This window comes from Rhinoderma darwinii, chromosome 2, assembly GCF_050947455.1.
Source record: "Rhinoderma darwinii isolate aRhiDar2 chromosome 2, aRhiDar2.hap1, whole genome shotgun sequence".
NCBI lineage: Eukaryota > Metazoa > Chordata > Amphibia > Anura > Rhinodermatidae > Rhinoderma > Rhinoderma darwinii.
Genome location: NC_134688.1, coordinates 465,043,872 through 465,058,049, shown reverse-complemented (window position 1 = coordinate 465,058,049; position 14,178 = coordinate 465,043,872).

Genomic DNA, 14,178 nt, shown 5'->3' with positions numbered 1-14,178 from the left:
AGTCAAACACAACAATTTAGCAAAAAATAGGATGCGACCGCACCATGTAAATAAAGACTTACGCTTATCCTTATTTTTTTATGAAACTTTTATCTAATGTGTACCTCTAGAGGGCGACGTTTGACTTTATAATAGTTGTGTTGACTGTTCTATAATTCTTAGATCATCAGCAACTCTAGAGGTAGTCACTTAGAGAAATCTGGATGACAACCTCTGTGGGAGCTGAAGTGATTCATTGGGCGATCATATTGGCTATTACCCAGTTTTCCCAGAATTATGGATGAGTTTTTTTTAAATAATAATATGACCCTAGGACTCCACCTGTAAATTTTAACGATATGCAAAATGTATCATTTAAATATATTGCAGATTTGATGCTATCATACTGAAGGGCTCCATTTCTTCACTATGTATCACCTGCAGGGTGAAGGTTATATCTCTGGAAGGCAATTTCTCTACTGAGGGTCCCAATCTAAATCCTAATTAAATTTGGGATGCGCCCCCTGGTGGAGTAAGAGGCCACTGGATTGTTGAACCAGCAGACATGACAAACCATCCGTGCATGCATAAATATGACTAGATGGTCTATGAAGAGTGAGGAGCATAGGAAAGGCTGATGAAATGTATTGCATTACCCGCCACCACACAAATATCAAACTGAAGACAAAGTAGTCTATAAATGTCATAAATGTCTTATTTCAGTATATTGTATTCTGCTGCAGAGCATTGTCGCCATCTAGTGGAGAAAGTATAAGATAACTACACTAGAATGCTTTGTGTTGGACCATCGTTAAGAGGTTGTACGAGATTAAAAAACATGGCTGCTTTCTTCCAGTCACAGCGCCATTCTTGTCCATAGGCTTTGTTTGGTATTATAGCTCAAATTAACTGAGCTGCAGTACCACACACAGCCTACAGACAAGAGTGGCGCTGTTCTTGGAAAGAAAGCAGATATGTTTTTTTTAATATGATACTTCCTTTAAGGCCTTATTAATGCGGACGTGTTAAACGTCCATGTGACGGCCGTTGAGACAACAGCCGGACCTATATAATTCAATGTGACCTTTCACACGGCCGTTGTTTCAGCGGACCATGTGAAGGATCCGTGAGAAAATAGGACATGTTCTATTTTTTCACGCTTCACGCATCCCTCCATAGACTCTAGAAATCTAGCCTAAAGCTGTGAATACAAATAGTGGTTCCCCACAGCACAAGTGCAAGGTTTGTCCAGGATTAGAAGACAAGGTCTGCTTTTTAGAGAAACAGCGCCTCTCTTGTCCATGGGATGTGTCTGGTATTGCAGCTCAGCCCCATTCACTTGGTTGGGGATAAACTGCAATACTAGACACAGCCCATGGACAAGAGAGGCTCTGTTTCTGTAAAAAAGCAGACCTTTTCTTCTAATGCTGGACAACCCCTTTAAGAAGTATCAATCGAATATGTTACTAAAACAGTCAGTTCCCATTGATAAAAAAAAAAAGTGTCCTATCAGTTGTAACAGATTTAGGGCTCGCTTTATATTTTTCGTCTGTCTCTCTTGATTGAATGGTAGGTTTTTGAGAAAATACACATGCAACAATTGGTTCAACCTATGCAGCAGCACGGGGGCCCAGTAGGTAAAGGGTTCCACTGCCACCTTATAAGCAGCTAGCAGATTCCTACTGTCTATAGCTCACAAATACTAATGGAGAAACATAAGGGGGTGCTCTTTGTTGAGATATTGGAGAGCAAGGGACCCACATAATAATATTCTTACTCAGGGACCCTTTGCTGCCGGAAATGCTGGTCAGATCCTGTATGGCCGTGAAAATAACTTTCCATCATTTGGGGAATTAGCACATCAATGCATGGCACAGACAGCCTATGAATTTCAATGAAGTGATTTTCCATTTCCCCTGTGGCGGCGCTGCAGTGAAATCAAGCATTCGAAGCTGGGTTCCTCCATGGATTACAGCTGATCGCTGGGGTTCTCAGCACCTCGACAACCTCTTTAAGTTCCTTCTGGTCTCTTCCATTTTGGCTGGCAGACAACTGAGGGGTGTGGCTTAGTAAAGAGGTGGGGCTTGACATTATTGGTCTCATATTGCAGACCGAGCTCCTACTATAGTCAGTGTCCGTATACAGCCTTGTGAGAAGGAGAAGGGGGGATTTTGCTGATCTAGGACTCACACAGAAGATTTTGTGAGACAAAATAGGACCAAGTGAATTTATTTTTTAATGTATTTTTTACCTTTAGTGTTCCTTTAAAGTGGTTGCATTTATGTGGCTCATATGATTTATATCTTTACTGTATATTCACTACCGTTCAAAAGTTTAGGGTCACTTAGAAATTTCCTTATTTTTGCAAGAAAAGCACAGTTTTTTTCAATGAAGATAACATTAAATGAATCAGAAATACACTCTATACATTGTTAATGTGCTAAATGACTATTCTAGCTGCAAACGTCTGATTTTTAATTCAATATCTACATAGGTGTATAGAGGCCCATTTCCAGCAACCATCACTCCAGTGTTCTAATGGTACATTGTGTTTGCTAACTGTGTTAGAAGGCTAATGGATGATTAGAAAACACTTGAAAACCCTTGTGCAATTATGTTAGCACCGCTGTAAACAGTTTTGTTGTTTAGAGGAGCTATAAAACTGACCTTCCTTTGAGCTAGTTGAGAATCTGGAGCATTACATTTGTGGGTTCGATTAAACTCTCAAAATGGCTAGAAAAAGAGAGCTTTCATGTGAAACTCGACAGTCTATTCTTGTTCTTATTCCATGCGAGAAATTGCCAAGAAACTGAAGATTTCCTACAACGGTGTGTACTACTCCCTTCAGAGGACAGCACAAACAGGCTCTAACCAGAGTAGAAAGAGAAGCGGGAGGCCCCGCTGCACAACTGAGCAACAAGACAAGTACATTAGAGTCTCTAGTTTGAGAAATAGACGCCTCACAGGTCCTCAAGTGGCAGCTTCATTAAATAGTACCCTCAAAACGCCAGTGTCAACGTCTACAGTGAAGAGGCGACTCCGGGATGCTGGCCTTCAGGGCACAGTGGCAAAGAAAAAGCCATATCTGAGCCTGGCTAATAAAAGGAAAAGATTAATATGGGCAAAAGCACACAGACATTGGACAGAGGAAGATTGGAAAAAAGTGTTATGGACAGACGAATCGAAGTTTGAGGTGTTTGGATCACACAGAAGAACATTTGTGAGACGCAGAACAACTGAAAAGATGCTGGAAGAGTGCCTAACGCCATCTGTCAAGCATGGTGGAGGTCATGTGATGGTCTGGGGTTGCTTTGGTGCTGGTAAAGTGGGAGATTTGTACAAGGTAAAAGGGATTTTAATGATGGGATTGCAACGCCATGCCATACCCTGTGGACAGCGCTTGATTGGAGCCAATTTCATCCTACAACAGGACAATGACCCAAAGCACCTCCAAATTATGCAAGAACTATTTAGGGAAGAAGCAGGCAGCTGGTATTCTATCTGTAATGGAGTGGCCAGCGCAGTCACCAGATCTCAACCCCATAGAGCTGTTGTGGGAGCAGCTTGACCGTATGGTACGCAAGAAGTGCCCATCAAGCCAATTCAACTTGTGGGAGGGGCTTCTGGAAGCATGGGGTGAAATTTCTCCCGATTACCTCAGCAAATTAACAGCTAGAATGCCAAAGGTCTGCAATGCTGGAATTGCTGCAAATGGAGCATTCCAAGACCAAAGCAAAGTCTGAAGGAGAAAATTATTATTTCAAATAAAAATCATTATTTCTAACCTTGTCAATGTCTTGACTATATTTTCTAGTCATTTTGCAACTCATTTGATAAATATAAGTGTGAGTTTTCATGGAAAACACAAAATTGTCTGGGTGACCCCAAACTTTTGAACGGTAGTGTATCTATTGTCCAATGCATCATGGATACAGCCATATTGGATTATCAGAAGCAGAATAACCATAATAACCTCCCATAGTATATACTAATACCTAACTGCTATATAATATTCAAAAGTTATGAGGAGACAGAGCTGTCATTTTTCAACACAATTTATTTAAATACAATCCCTACACCTAAAGGATCCAGGAGAAAGCAAAAACCCTGTACACGTCCGGACAATTTTTGGCACAGGGAAAAAATTCCTTCTAGACCCCGAAAAAAGGCGAACACTCTGAGAACCCAGGATCAGGCTATTAATAAGACTAACTAATTACATATTATATATATATATAGCTATGACCTATTCTATTCAGTAGTAAGCTATAGGGTTATGTATACGTTGTCCAATCTCTGTTGTTCTCCACGATGTCCCGATACCATATGGGCCGCTCCTCCACTGATCGGACTCTGGAGATCACAGCACGGTTTTGGTCTTCTCTGCTAGGGAAAGAAAATACTACCCTCCTATGTCACAGGAGTAGGCCAGTTGCAATATAACAGGTCCCTGATGCGGCATAAGTGACTGGCCAATCCTAGGAGGGCAGGGATTAGACTTTCGGTCTTTGGCTCTACTTTTTAGACTCACAATTGATGTCTTTCCGCTTTGAAGTTTTTTCTCCTTCCACTAGTCCACATTTATCATGCCATTACCTCCTTCCCAGCTGTAACTTGCCTCGTTGGTGTACATAACATATAGCACGTGTTCAAGTCTTCTACATAACGTAAAGGAAAACCACGTTCCCTTTTACCCCACCTAGTCATTTCTTCTCCTCCCCTCTGGAGGTGGCACATGGTCATATAGACCACTGAGAACTGTACAGTCTCAATGCAGAACAAGCAATGCCCAAGATCTAGCACAACCATGGGATGCTATGGGATAACGCCCTGATGAAACCCCTCAATAACCTTATTGAGGCATATGGTTAAAGAATCTTAGCATATGTGACACGGAGGAGTTAAATGAGGACATCAGTGCCATCTTGGCGATTCAGACAAACAGGTTTGAGAAGCAATTTTCATCTAATAATGTTTTCTTTTTCACTTTTTGTCTAAGGGTATGTTCACACGGCTTATTTTCGGCCGTTTTTCTGGTCGTGAACGACCGAAAGACTGCCGAATAACCGGAAGCAGAACGCCTCCAAACATCTGCCCATTGAAAAACGGCCGCGAAAAAGAAGTGCATGTCACTTCTTGAGACGTTTTTGGAGCCGTTTTTCATTGACTCTATAGAAAAACAGCTCCAAAAACGGCCGTAAAAAACGCTGTGAAAAAATGCGACTTTGAATAAAAAACGTCTGATAATCAGGAGCTGAAAACAGCTCCGTATTTTCAGAAGTTTTTTAGTAAGCTTGTGAACATACCCTAAAGCTACAAAACCGTTAGGACCATTTCTGAAAAACCTTTATGTCAATCATTGGCGACTGTCATGAAGCTAAGGGATGGGACAAAAAGGAAGTGAGTACACCCCTATGGTCAGTTAAAGGGATCCTGTCATCAACATCTTACCTGTTAACTCGCCTGACCCCTCAATGGCCGCAGCTGTCCAGAGTTCATTCCTGTTCTCTTCTTTCCTGAAGTCCTCCTCTGTCAGTAAATATAGTCGTTTAAACTTTTCCCGCCTTTTATGGTAATTATTTTTCCCTCTGGGATGCAGCTTCTTAACCACGCCCACTGCCACCACCTGTCCGGCCCTGACTGGCTAAGGAGCTGTCAATCAAAAAGAAGGAGGTGGAGTCCACTCTGAGATGCTGGAGGAATGAAAACCTGACTCTTTTCAGATGAAGATTTGACTCTTTTCTGCTCATTTGCATACGGTGTGGGACCACTGAAAAACGGAATACTAAAGCTACAGAGCTTACTTAGAACATATTTATAGCTTAGATGACAATGATTTTTCACCCACTTTCACCAGGTATTACTGGCTTTATAGCTAAAATGCTGGTGACAGGTTCCCTTTAAGACAGCAGACATGGCACTTGCTGATGTCATAATGCATCCAGTGGCCTAACTATAGGGGTCGCAGCCAGAGGTGTAGCTAGGTTCTCCTGCACCCGGGGCAAAGATTTAGATTGGCAGCCCCCCAACTTATTTCCCGACATCTCCTTCCCCCTCGCCATGTTTGCTTTCTCTACTAATGAATGAGGTGTACTTTTTTTTTTCCACAATTGTTTTAATGTAACTCAAGCATAAAACCATTTCTAAATTTTACAAGCGATATTGTTATAACAGTAAATTAAAAGAAAATAAATTAAAGTGGCCACACACAGCCCCCTGTAGATAGCTCCACACACAGCCCCCTCTTGTATATAATGCCACACAGCCCCCTGTAGATAGCTCCACACACAGCCCCCTGTAGATAGCTCCACACACAGCCCCCTGTAGATAGCTCCACATACAGCCCCCCTGTTGTAGATAGCGCCACACACATCCCACCTTGTAAAAAGCGCCACACACAGCCCCCCTTGTAGATAGTGACACACACAGCCCCGCTTATAAATAGCGCCACACCCCCCCTTGCAGATAATGCTACACATAGCCCCCTTGTAAATAGCACCACACACACACACCATTTTAGATAGTGCCACACATCCCCCCTTGTAAATAGCGTCACACACACACCCTTGTAGATAGTGCCACACAAAGCCCCTCTCTTGTAGATAGTGCCACACACATCCCCCCTTGCAGGTAGTGACACACACAGCCCCTCTCTTGTAGAAAGTGCCACACACCCCCCCTTGTAAATAGTGCCACACATACACCCCTTGTAGATAGTGCCACACACACACCCTCTCTTGTAGATAGTGCCACACACAGCCCCCTGTTGTAGGTAGCTTCACACACAGCCCCCTGTTGTAGGTAGCTTCACACATAGCCCCCTGTTGTAGAAGGCGCCACACACAGCCCCCCTTGTAGATAGCTCCACACAGCCCCCCTTGTTGATAGCTCCACACAGCCCCCCCTTGTAGATAGCTCCACAGAGCCCCCTGTAAATAGCGCCACACAGCCCCCCTTGTAAATAGCTCCACATAGCCCCCTTGTAGATAGCTCCACACAGCCCACACTTGTAGATAGCTCCACACAGACCCCCTTGTAGATAGCTCCACACAGCCCCCCTTGTCAATAGCTCCACACAGCCCCCCTTGTCGATAGCTCCACACAGCCCCCCTTGTCGATAGCTCCACATAGCCCCCCCTTGTAGATAGCTCCACACAGCCACCCTTGTAGATAGCGCCACACAGCCCCCCTTGTAGATAGCTCCACACAGCCCCCCTTGTAGATAGTGCCAAACAGCCCCCCTTGTACATAGTGCAACACAGCCCCCCTTGTATATAGCGCCACACAGCCCCCTTGTATATAGCGCCATACATCCCCCCTTGTAAATAGCGTCACACACACCCCCTTGTAGATAGTGCCACACAAAGCCCCTCTCTTGTAGATAGTGCCAAACAGCCCCCCTTGTATATAGTGCTACACAGCCCCCTTGTAAATTGCGCCACACAGCCCCCCTGTAAATAGCGCCACTCAGCCCCCCTTGTAAATAGCTCTACATAGCCCCCTTGTAGATAGCTCCACACAGCCCACACTTGTAGATAGCGCCATATAGCCCCCCCCCCCCTTGTGGATAGCTCCACACAGCCCCCATTGTAGATAGCTCCACACAGCCCTCCTTGTCGATAGCTCCACACAGCCCACACTTGTAGATAGCTCCACACAGCCCCCCCTTGTAGATAGCTCCATACACCCACCCTTGTAGAGGTCAGGTGACAGGTTAGGTGATTGGACTGGTCCACTCCCGGGCCATCACAGACCCCAGTCAGAACGCTGCCGCATGAACTCCTCGCTCTTCCTAACGCCATGTTCAACATACAGGGCGCCTATCAGCAGCGATCAGCTGCTCCGCAGCGCCCTCATTCCCTACCACGTATTTGCACCCGGGGCACATGCCCCGCCTGCCCCCTAGCTACGCCCCTGGTTGCAGCGGTCGCAATTGCGACCGTGTCCTGAAGCCAGGGGGCCCGCGGCTCCCCGCACCACATCAATAAAAAGTTACTATAGTAACTGGGGCCTATGTAATAAACTACACAGGCCCCTGTTACTATAGTAACTGACAGTACTTAGCCTCCTTGTTCCAGAGCGCAGTGTAGGTCCTGACGTCACAACACCGTGCGCAGCTCATTACGTCATGACGCTGTGCGCCGTGCACAACATCTCGACCCTGGATGGAGTCAGGATCTCTGCTGCGGCCGAAGAGGAGGGTAAGTTTAATATCACTGTCTGCTGGAGCTGTTAGGTCGGGGACCGAATCCCGGGGCATCCACCAATCAGCTGTTTTGGAGTGGGTGCAGATCTCGTACAAGCGCTACTTACCCTTCATCCCTTCATTCCAGTCACTTGCTCACACTGTGAATCACTGACACAGACGTGTTGGCGGTTTAAAGTGTGAGCAAGTAAGGGAAATTAAGGGGAAACAGCGCTCGTAACGAGAGCTGCACTCCCCTCAAAACAGCTGATTGGTGGGGGCCCCGGGAGTCGGACCACGACACATCAGCTATTGATGGACTATCCTTAGGATAGGCGATCAATGTTTAGGGACTGGACAACCACTTTAAGCGTACCATGTTGTAGGTTTAGATATTGGGCTCATGAGACAGGATCACACATTGTGTAATGCTGTCTGCTGGGCCCTGTATCTAAGCCAACCACATGTTATGTTTAGATACAGGGCTCCAGCAGACAGTAATCTTATACTTAATAAGATTCCTGTTTCCTGGACCCTGTATCTAAGCCTACCTTGTGGTAGGCTTAGATACAGGGTCCATCAAACAGTATCACACATGCATATGGGCCCCGTATCTAAACCTATCACATGTGCCACTAATGTTTGTTTTTTTGTGTTTGTGTTTTTTTTACAGGTTTGGTTGTTGGACTACTTCGGATTCGAGAACTACTTCGATGACGGCTTTTTTTATTATCAATAAAATTGTTAACGAGGGTTGTGTGGGGGTTTTTTTAATTTCAATTAAATATTTTGTCTATGTCTTTGTATTTTTTTTAAACTTTATTTCTACCTCCTTATTAATGGCCGCTGGCTGATTGACAGTATCCATTACTAAGGCGTGGCTTAGTTTGCCGATGCAGAGGCTAACACTAACCACCATTATTACCCAGGTAGCCACCGCCACCAGGGGTGCCGGGAAGAACCGGATACAATCCAGTACCCGACCTTCTGTAGCGAGGGTCGGGCACTGGGGCAGCCGCAGGCTGGTATTATCAGGCTGGGAAAGGCCAGAAACAGTGGCACTTCCCACCCTGGTAATGCTAGGCTGCTGCTGTGCTGTATCTGACTGGTTATGAAAAATGGGGGGGACCCCACGTCATTTAAAAAAAAAAGAATAATTGGAAACTATATGGGGTTCTCCTATTTTTATAGACAGATACAACATAGCAGCAGGCTAGCATTGCCAGGGTGGGAAGGCCACTGTTTCTGGCCTTTCCCAGCCTATTAATATTAGCCTGCGGCCGTCCCAGTGCCTGACCATCACTACAGATGGTCAAGTACTGGATCGTACCCGGCTCTTCCCGGTACACCTGGTGGCGGTGGGTACTGGGGTAATAATGGGGGTTAGTGTTAGCCTCTGCACCGGCTAACATTAAACCCTGCCTTAGTAATGGATGCTGTCAATAAGCCAGCGGCCATTACTAAGGCGGTAATAATAAAGTTTAAAAGAATACAGGAAAACATTTTTTTTTTTGAGAATAAAAAAAACGCCGTCATTGAAGTAGTCGTCGAATCCGAAGTAGTCCAACAACCGAACCTGTAAAGAAATACAAACACACAAAAGTAATTAGTAAGGGTCTTTTACATCAGCATTGCCCTTCCGTTGAGGGATTCCGTCTGAGGTTTCCTTCGGGTTAACCCCTCAACGGAGAGGCAAACGGAAACCTAAGTCGACTGCGCTATTGATTCTGTCAAAAACAATGGAACCCTGTCACAACGGTGACAAACGGAAACCTTTAGCAACGTTTCCGTCACCATTGATATCAATGGTGATGCAAACAGAAGCTTCGGTTTCCGTTTGTCTTTCCGTTGAGGAGTTATATAACCTCTGACGGAACCCCTCAACGGAAGGGCAACGCTGATGTGAACACAGCCTAACACATAAAAAAGAAAAACAATTCTTATACTTACCTTTCCTGGGTCCAGTGCTGGAGTCGCAATGTCAGCGAGCTGGGCCCTATATCTAATCCTGTCTTGTGTGATACTGTCTGCTCAGCCACTGTATCTAATCCTATCCATAGCTATAGGGTCGTAGTGCTATAGATATGCTGTCTCATATATGCACACACATATACACACACATATACACACACATATACATACACACATTATTTTTGGGGCTATTTCCCCTGACGTTTAGACTTTAGTGACGCCCCTGGCTGCTAGTGCTGCATCGCTGAAAGCTGCGGGCCGTCGGCCATGAGAAGTTGGGGGGCCCAAGAAGAACTTTGCATCGGGACCCATGAGCATTTAGCTACGCCTCTGAATGCATCGATTCCATGTGTTTACTTTGACCTGTATAATCAGTGTGCTATGACATCAGGAGGCACCAAATAAATATCTATAATCTACATATTAGTAGAATTTTTACATTACATTTCGATTATTACCAATTGTAGCGAGCGATCGGGTGATCCGAGGAGCGATGGGAAAGGGGACAGGCCCACAAATTGGCAGCTGGCTCGGCTCTCAGTGTGGATCACAATGGCCAACAGGCCTTCCCTTTCTCTCCGGGCCTTCTCACAGCTAGTGATGAGGGGGTTTGCACTGGATAATGAAGATGGCCGTCTCTTTACTTCCCCCGGGATTCTCCCTGTGTCTGCTCCTGTCTTGTTGGTGTTCTGGGGTGTCCTTGGTGTTATGGGTGCAAAATAAGACCGGAGGCTGAAGAGTGGCGGTGTAACAGGCTCAGCTTGCGGCACAATTTTACTTAAGTTTTCCATATAAAATGGAGATAACCGTCTTTCATATGACATGGAGGCTCGTCTCTTACATATAACTCAATGCTTGTAATACAATGAAGTGCCAGATGCAGGAGAGGGGGGGGGGGACCCTCTCTCTCTCTCTCTCTCTGCTTTCTTGTGGCTTTCTACCCTTGTCAATTCAGTGGGACGATAAGATATCAGTCCATGAACGCAGCTTTCTGCTTCTGTGTAACGGCTCTCAGCCTCTCAGTAAGGGTAGTAAAGTGTATATAAGAAGGATGAGACTCCCCTATGTATATGGTGCAGGGGCGTAGCTAAAGGCTCATGGGCCCCGATGCAAAAATTCTTACTGGGCCCCCCCCCCCCCGCAAACTTCTCATGGCCGACGGTCCGCAGCTTTCAGCTGCATCGCTGGGTCTCCTAAGTGACCCAACAATGCAGCACTAGCAGCCGGGGGCGTCACTAAGGCTGGGTTCACACACCCTTTTTACGGACGTAATTCGGGCATTTTAGCATTGAATTACGTCCGAAAATGCGGCTCAAAAGCGTTGGCAAACATCTGTCCATTCATTTGAATGGGTCTTACGATGTTCTGTGCCGACGGTCATTTTTTTTTACGTGCCGCTGTCAAAAGGCGGCGCGTAAAAAAGACGCCCGCGTCAAAGAAGTGCCTGTCACTTCTTCAGACGTAAATGGAGCCGTTTTCCATGGACTCCATAGAAAAACAGCTCCAATTACGTCCGTAATGGACGCAGCGAAAGACGCCTGCACATGCCATTACGGCTGAAATTACGGTGCTGTTTTCGCCTGAAAACAGCACCGTAATTTCAGCCGTAACAGACGCTGCCGTGTGAACATACCCTCAGGGCTTAAAATGTCAGGGAAATAGCCCCAATACATATGTGTCCGCCCTAAAAAAAAGTGTGTATATGAGACAGCATAGCATATCTATAGCACTACGACCCTATAAACTATGGATAGGATTAGATACAGTGGCTCAGCAGACAGTATCACACATGATAGGATTAGATACAGTGGCTCAGAAGGCAGTATCACACATGATAGGATTAGATACAGTGGCTCAGCAGACAGTATCACACATGATAGGATTAGATACAGTGGCTCAGCAGACAGTACCACACATGATAGGATTAGATACAGTGGCTCAGAAGGCAGTACCACACACGATAGGATTAGATACAGTGGCTCAGAAGGCAGTATCACACATGATAGGATTAGATACAGTGGCTCAGCAGACAGTATAACACATGATCGGATTAGATATAGGGCCCAGCAGACAGTATCACACAAGATACGATTAGATACAGGGCCCAGCAGACAGTATGTGAGGGTTACATCCGGACTTACCTCTCTCCGGAGGACGGCGCAGGAACACGGGCTCGTCAGGCGCTGAATAAGTGGCAGCTCCAGAGGAAGAAGCGTCTTGGGCGTCATGGCAACGGCAGCACCGCCGACAGCCATGACGCATGCGCCCGACGGCAACAGGGCGAAGTCTGCACGGCGGGACTGGAAGGAGGAGAAGGAGGAGGGACGCGGCCGGAGGAAAGAGAGCGCGGGAAAGAGGAGGGGCGGAGTAAGCGGTGGCGCGAAAAAGGAGGGGGAGCAAGCGGAAGTGAGCAGAGTGAGAGGAGCAGGAGAGTGAGAGGACGGACGAACACGAGGAGAGGACTCAGGGAACAGGGGTCCGGACAGGGCCAGTGAGAGCTGCAAGGGAGGTCGCAGGAGGAAAGAGAAGGCAGGAGTCTGACAGAACGTGGGCTCTCCTCTCAGCCTTGGAGGAAGAGGACAGAGTACAGCACGGGTGTTCCTGCTATCACCCTGGAGAAGGACAGAGGACCGGTCGGAGCACAAGGAGTGTGCCAACAGCCACAGGTACCGTGCCCAGACCTTGAGACCCCTAACCAAGAACTAGAGGCCCGTCATAAGAGAAAGAGCCCTTGTCCTAGTCAGTGACTGTTTCAGGCAGTGACGTCCATCGCTAGCTACCGCTAACCAATTCACCCTGAGCTAGGCCCAGAAGACAGGGCGGACTTGCTATCATATTAACCGCGCCAGTGTCGCGGCGTGTCCTCCAGGCTAGAACACTGCATGTAACCCTGCATGGAACTGTTATTGCTAAAACACTGCATGTAACCCTGCATGGAACTGTTATTGCTAAAACACTGCATGAAACCCTGCATGGAACTGTTATTGATGAAGCACCGCATGTAACCTTGCATAGAACTGTTATTTATGAAGCTTGTTGGAGCAGGAGCAGACAGAAGGAACGGTCGGGTTGACGGGACTTTGTTGGACTACTAGCTGGACTTCGTGTAACTTGTAGCGTCAGCCCGCCAGTTCAGTTGCGCCCTAGGGGGTCCACCGTGCGGACCACCGACTGAGGAGAGAGAGGGTTTGTCATGAAAGGTAGCGGGTAGCTCCGCAAGGACCCGTGACGGTGCTAGTAGGTACGTTAGTCGCTGATTCCCACGACGCGACCCGTGGGCCGAGAGTGTGACTCTTACCCTAGGGTAGGCTGTCAGTAGCGGGTAGCTCCCGCCGTGACTGACAGCGGCGTATCCTTAGCCAAGCCGGCAACGTGGGGTCAGGCACAACCTCTCTCCGGGGGACTTCCAGCGGGATCGAAGTCCTCAACCTCAGGCTCCCTGTCTGCTCCATAGAAAAGAAGTTATTGTTAATTGCTCTCTGCAGTAAAAGAAGTTGCCCCAAACAGAAGGTGTTTCTTGTTCATTGTGTACCACCCGCGGTAGTTCCTCCTACAAGTATCACACATGACTGGATTAGATACACTGCTCAGCAGACAGTATCACACATGATTGGATTAGATACAGGGCCCAGCTCGCTGACATTGCGGCTCCAGCGCTGGACCCAGGATAGGTAAGAATAATAATTTTGCTTCTTTATGTGTTACTGATTATTTTTGTGTGTTTGTGTTTTTTTACAGGTTCGGTTGTTGGACTTCGGATTCGAGGACTTCAATGACGGCGTTTTTTCTCAATAAAATGGTTAATGAGGGTTGTGTTTTTTATTTCAATAAAATATTTTTTCTATGTGCTTGTATCTTTTTAAACTTTATTATCACCGCCTTAGTAATGGCCGCCGGCTGATTGACAACCTCCATTACTAAGGCGAGGCTTAATGTTAGCCGGTGCAGAGGCTACACTAACCCCCATTATTACCCCGGTACCCACCGCCACCAGGGGTACTGGGAAGAGCCAGGTACGAATCAGTACCCGACCATCTGTAGTG